Here is a 6,281-nt window from a genome sequence, read left to right as displayed (position 1 = left end):
ACAGTCATTTATACGATGGAACACAGGGCCCCCAAGGAGCTAGAGAAAGTACCCAAGGAGCTAAAGGGATCTGCAACCCTATAGGTGGAAAACATTATGAACTAATCAGTACCCCCAGAGCTCGTGTCTCTAGCTGCATATGTAGCAGAAGACGGCCTAGTCAGCCATCATTGAGAAGAGAGGCCCCTTGGTCTTGTAAACTTTATATGCCCCAGTACAGGGAAACACCAGGGACAAGAAGTAGGAGTCAGTGAGTAGGGGAGCAGGGTGGGGGAAGGGTATAGGAGACTTTTGGGATAGCATTTGAAATGTAAATGAAAAAATATCTAATAAAAAATCTTTTAAAAAGAAAATATTAGGAGCTCTTACTGGTATCTAATGGACACTTCTCAGCAACAGAATACATGAGATGGAAGAGAAATTCTTTGGCATGAAGACCGTATAGAAGAAATGAATACCTTGCTCAAAGAAAAATTTAAATCTAAAAAAAAAATCCAGGCATAAAGAATCCTGGAAATCTGGGACACCATGAGAAGATCAAATATAAGCATAATAGGATTAGAGGAAGAAGAAATCCAAGGCAAATGCATAGAAAATATGTTCAACAAAATAATAGGATAAAATGTCTCTAAACAAAAGAAGGAGGTGCATATCATGGCACATGAAGCCTGCAGAACACCAAATAGACAGGTCCACAAAGAAATTTCCCATGGCACATGAACAACTGCAAGGGAAAAAGACTAAATTAGATATAAAGACAGACCTATGAGAATAAAGCCTGACTTTTCAGTGGAGACTCTAAAAGCCATTAGGGCCAACTTTTTTTTTTTTTAACTCTAAGAGACCAGAGATATCAGCTTAGACTACTATGCCCAGCAAAATTTTCAGTCCGAATAGATGAAGAAAGAAAGACATCCCGTGATAAAACTAAGTTTAAGCAGTGTATATTTACAAGCCCTGTTTTACAGAAAACAAATAAATAAGAAAAACATAACAAAAAGAAAACAAACACCAACCATCCAACAAACAAAAAATCTACAAGGAATTAACAATCTCAGACCAGCAAATCAAAAGAAAAGAAAGACAAAACAAACAAAACACCCATATCATAACAACAAAATAACAGGAATCAACAAACTCTGCTCATTGATAATTTCAACATCAATAGTATAAATTCCTCAGTTAAAAAAGACACATACTAACAGATTGGGATAAAAAACAAGATACATCTTTCTGCTGCATACAGAAAACACATCGTAACATCAAGGGTAGACATCATCTAAGGGCAAAAAGATGGAAAAAAATATTCCAAGCAAATGGACCCAAGAGGCAAGCTGATGTAGCCATTTTAATATATAACAAAATAGACTTCAACCCTAAACTAATCAGAAGAGATAGGGAAGAATTCTACATACTCATTACAGGAAAAATTTACCAAAAGGCATTGAAATTCTTAACATCAATGCACCAAACAAAAGGCATCCAAGTTAGTAAAAGAAATACTACTACAGCTTAAATCACATATTGGCACACTGATAGTGGGAGACTATCCCTTCTCTCACCAAGAGAAAGATCATCCAGAAAAATAATTATATATATATATATATATATATATATATATATATATATATATACATATGTATACACACACACATATATATGTATATATAAAACAAAATTTGAGGAGATCTCACACTGGTAATGTAATGACACACCTGAAAACTCTAGGATAAATGTAAGAAATTTCACCTTCCCTTCCTCTCAAATAAACAGTCTGTATTTTTTCATTTTGTTTATATATTTTAAGATTATTATTTATTTTTTTGCAAATTTTTGGATGTATTAGTGTATTTCGTAAGAATAAAACATATAATTTATTATGTTTAAAGAGTTATAAGACTCTCAGCTTTTTAATATTTAAACTAGAAATAACTCAAATCACGGAATAGGCACATTAGGGGAATTAGGCAAATTAGGGAACATTTCTGAAGCAAAATATTCATCAGTAGTAAAAAAAAAGGATAAGGATGAATTAAAGATAGGCAGAACAACAGGGGAAAATCTTAAGCAAAAGGAGGTTGCTTCAAAGGACTACTGATGTTAAGATGCCATTTACATTACATTCTTTCAAAGATAATACAATGGAGACAGAAGAGCATCTAGAAGAGACATCACTATTCTTCACACTGCTCCAGAGCTGAGTGATACTGGGTGGGGCTTCTGATTGTTATAGCTTCCATTTGTCTCATAAGGAGAAAGATATGATTAATATTACACAGAAACTTAAGGTTTAAAGTCTTTACCAAACAAGAAATTTATTATTTCTATCTTCCAAAGTATTTCTTCAAAAAAAAAGATTTATTTTTAAATTTATGTGTATGTGCATATGTGAGTGCATGTATATGTGTGCCCACTGCAGTGGGTGTCCATGGATGCTAGAAGAAGTCATTTTATTCTCTGGTGCTGGAGTTATGGGCTGTTGTAAGCTGTTTATATGTGTTGGGAACCAAATATAGTTGTCTGCACTCTTATCCACCAAGCCATCTCTCCAGCCCCTTCCAAATATTTTCCAATATGGAGCATGGGAAAAGCTACTGGTATTTGAAATGAGAGTCAACACATCCATCTTTTTGTAGAATGCTATTCTGGCATTAGCATTGTTATTGGGATACAGGTCTCTTGGCACATTTGCCCTTCAATGTCTCAGACAAAAAGATATGAACTGGCAGAGCATGGAGCTTCTTACTGGGAAAGTTCTGTGCACCTGTGTTAGGTGTGATGAGTGTCCTAGCCTCCAAATTGTGTATCTTGACCCTATGTGCCTTCTGATGCAGGATTCTGGGCTTGGGTTGGCAGCTGGTTCCAACTTAATTCTTTCTAATTTTGTAATGCAGAGCCTACTTTTTTTTGGAGAATATGAAATATATTCAAAATTCTTGTCAAGCATTTTGGGTGTTAATGTAGATTTTTTACCCTTTGACAAAAAATGTCATGGATATTTTAAGAGGGAAAAGGGAAAAGAGGCCTTATCTAAATTCTCTCTTAGTGTCTTCCTCCCAGAGTGATGATGTATTTTCATCTTCATTTCCTTACCTGTTATTTTTATCTCTATACCATGTCTGGTAGACTCTTACTTTTCAGTTATATTTTTGATGAAGTTTTCATATTTTAAAATAATAATGTCCATCATCATCTTCCATCCCATTTTAAAGTCTCATGTTTTAACCTTATAAAATTATGTAATAGTCCTAACAAAGTTCTCGCTGACTTCTCCCAATTTAGACATTGTACATAAAACCACGAGTCAGGATGTGGAATCATAGGTTAGTTCCAACTTACTCCATAATTTTTTTTATATAAGTCATTAAAGTCCTTCTTAAGTAGAAGAAAAACATTAATACATCACCACCAACTTGGCATTTTTTAGTTTTTCTTTGGGTTCCTAAAATCTCTAGATGTGTAGATGATAATGAGGGAAAAGGCATGGCCCACGTACTAGGTACACATCAAATTCTCCATTATCTATTAGACTCCTGTTTCAAAAGAGAATATCTATAGTAGCAATGCATGGTATTTTAATCTAGGTATTTTGATCACTAATTTGCCAATTTCAATAGGTTAGCATGATCACTAAAACTAGTTTTATAAGGATTGATAACATTGTTGTAGGAATCTGTAGCAATAGATTATCTCTGTATACACCTATATACTAGTATACAGAGAGATAGGTCTATCTATTCATTCATCTGTCCATCTATCTATCTATCTATCTATCTATCTATCTATCTATCTATCTATCTATCTATCTATCTATCTATCTATCTATCTATCATCCTCATCATCTTTTTATATACATATGCATAGGTATATATTCATATATATCAGTAAATTTCTGGCTGTTCTGAGAAAGCTTCTATAATTATTAAAGAGATCAGCATTGCTGAAAAGAGACCTCCTGTGCTGCACTGAGACATTAGGAATGGAGTCTGATGGTGAAAACCCACCTATCAAGAGCTTTTATCTTGTGAAGAGGCAAATTAATGAAGGAAGAAATTTTAAACTGAAATGGTTTCCTGCTTCCTGTAGACAGTTTCCTAGAAATCTCTTTCCTCAGGATCAGCACACAGAAGCAGATACAGCAGTGGCACAAGTCAGGTGAGGCTACATTGTGCACTGACAGCCAAAGTTGGTAGCATTATCAAGGTGTCATTTGTTCTGCAAGAGTGGAAACTGAAAGAGTAGGTGGTCATGTCACCTTTCTCCATCTTTTTAGAGAGCAGCTAAAGCCAGGTAATGTGTGGGAAGGTTAAGCTTACTGCAAGAAAGCTGTGAGAGGCCATTGTCTGAAAGGTGAAATCTCAGTAGGAGTGAAGACCACAGGATAGTGTAGGTAACAGGACCAAACTTGTGAAAAGGCAAATGAATTTCACTGATGAAAGCTACAGGCTTGGGTGGAGCTAGCCTAAAGGAGAGCTAAAAGAGCCTAAAAAAAGTTCAGCAAGTAGCAGAACTGGAGAGGTAAGGCTAACTGTGATACTTTTATAGGGTCAGCCCCGGGTGTGGCACTTTTAGAGTGTGTGGCCCTGTTGGAGTAGGCGTGGCCTTGTCGGAGTAGAGCTGTCACTGTGAGTGTGGGCTTTAAGACCCCCATACTAGCTGCCTGGAAGTTAGTATTCTGCTAGCCACCTTCAGATGAAGATGTAGAATCCTCAGATCCTCCTGCACCTTGCCTGTCTGGATGCTACCATGTTCCTTGATGATAATGGACTGAAGCTCTGAACCTGTAAGTCAGCCTTAATTAAACCTTGTCCTAGCTAACTAAGACACTAACCAAGACCTTTGGAGCCCAGATGATTGAATCATGAGCCCCAATTGCCAGACACAGACGTGCAAGATTAGTGTCTTCCCTGCTGAGTTTGATTATGTTCCCTTCTTCCCTTTTGCAATGAATATTTACTTTGTGGAATCTTATTTTGGGAAGATGTAACTTGTCTTGCATTGTACGATTAAAGTTAAGATGGCCGACACATGTCTCATGCAGGAGACAGAGGAATCGACCCTGAGGCTCAAAAGTTAGGGGTTTATATAGGAAAAAAGATGGGGGATAGGGGAAATTGGTGCAGTTACACACAACTGGACAGTTTAAACATCAGCAAGCAGTATGTGCGGGTCAGGATAACAGTAACTCTAGAGGGAGGGTGCTTATCTATGTCAGCAGAGCATCTGGTTAAACTCAAACTATATCAGAAGGAGACCAGACCAGGTGGCCCATTACTCAACTGGGCCTGTCCAGAGATTGTCCTTGCATGCCTCTCTTATCTTTATGGCCAGTCAGTTCCTGGAATGACTTAACAGCCTTTGTGCCGGCCTGTCTGGGACCTTGAATTTGGTTTTCTTTCTTTCAAAGACAGGAGGGTATTCAAGGTGTCTGAGCTTTAAGAAGTTTGGAGTTGGTAGATTGCCTTCAGTCTTCCATAAGGCTTGGACCATGGACTTCTAAACAGTATTAGAATTCCCAAAGACTATGAGGATGGGCTTAGAGTTTCTATTGCTGTTATGAAACACCATGACCAAAAAGCATGTTGGGGAAAAGTGAGTTTATTTAGCTTATACTTCCACAGCACTATTCATCTTTGAGGGAATTCAGGACAAGAATGCAAGGCAGGAATCTGGAGGCAGGAGCCAATGCAGAGGCCATGAAGGGGGTGTTGCTCATTGGCTTGCTTCACAAGGTTTGTTCAGCCTGCTTTTTTTTTTTTTAATGAACAAAGGTGTGTTTTATTTTAAAGATGGATCCACATGAGGCCATAACCAGGTCACTATGTATAGACACGAGGGAAGCTTTATTTCTTGGTCTCCTCCTCCTTGGACAGAGTCTTGATGATCTCTTCCTTCTTGGCCTTGAGGCGTTCCTCCCAGCGCTTTCGTGCTTCCTTGGTCTTAGACCTGCGAGCATCAGCCTGGTCAGCCAGGAGCTTCTTGTGGGCCTTGTCTGCCTTCAGCTTGTGGATGTGCTCCATGAGAATCCGCTTGTTTTTGAACACATTCCCTTTGACCTTCAGGTACAGGCTGTGATACATATGGCGGTCAGTCTTCTTAGATTCCCGGTATCTCCTGAGAAGCTGGCGCAGGATCCTCGTCCTTCTCATCCAGGTCACCTTCTCGGGCATCCGAGCATTGGCAGTACCCTTCCTCTTCCCTATGCCCATATGCCTGCCCTTCCTCTTCCCTATGCCCATATGCCTGCCCTTCCTCTTCCCTATGCCCATATGCCTGCCCTT

General features: G+C 38.3%; 1 pseudogene; it reads right to left on the bottom strand.

Annotated features, from left to right (window-relative positions):
• Positions 1 to 5,833: 5,833 nt before the first annotated feature.
• The window catches only part of LOC110309703, an 812-nt pseudogene continuing 364 nt past the window's right edge, over positions 5,834 to 6,281 (bottom strand).

This window comes from Mus caroli, chromosome 14, assembly GCF_900094665.2.
Source record: "Mus caroli chromosome 14, CAROLI_EIJ_v1.1, whole genome shotgun sequence".
Taxonomy (NCBI): Eukaryota; Metazoa; Chordata; class Mammalia; order Rodentia; family Muridae; genus Mus; species Mus caroli.
Note: the sequence above shows the minus strand (reverse complement) of the source record. Positions and strands in the feature narration are given on the sequence as shown.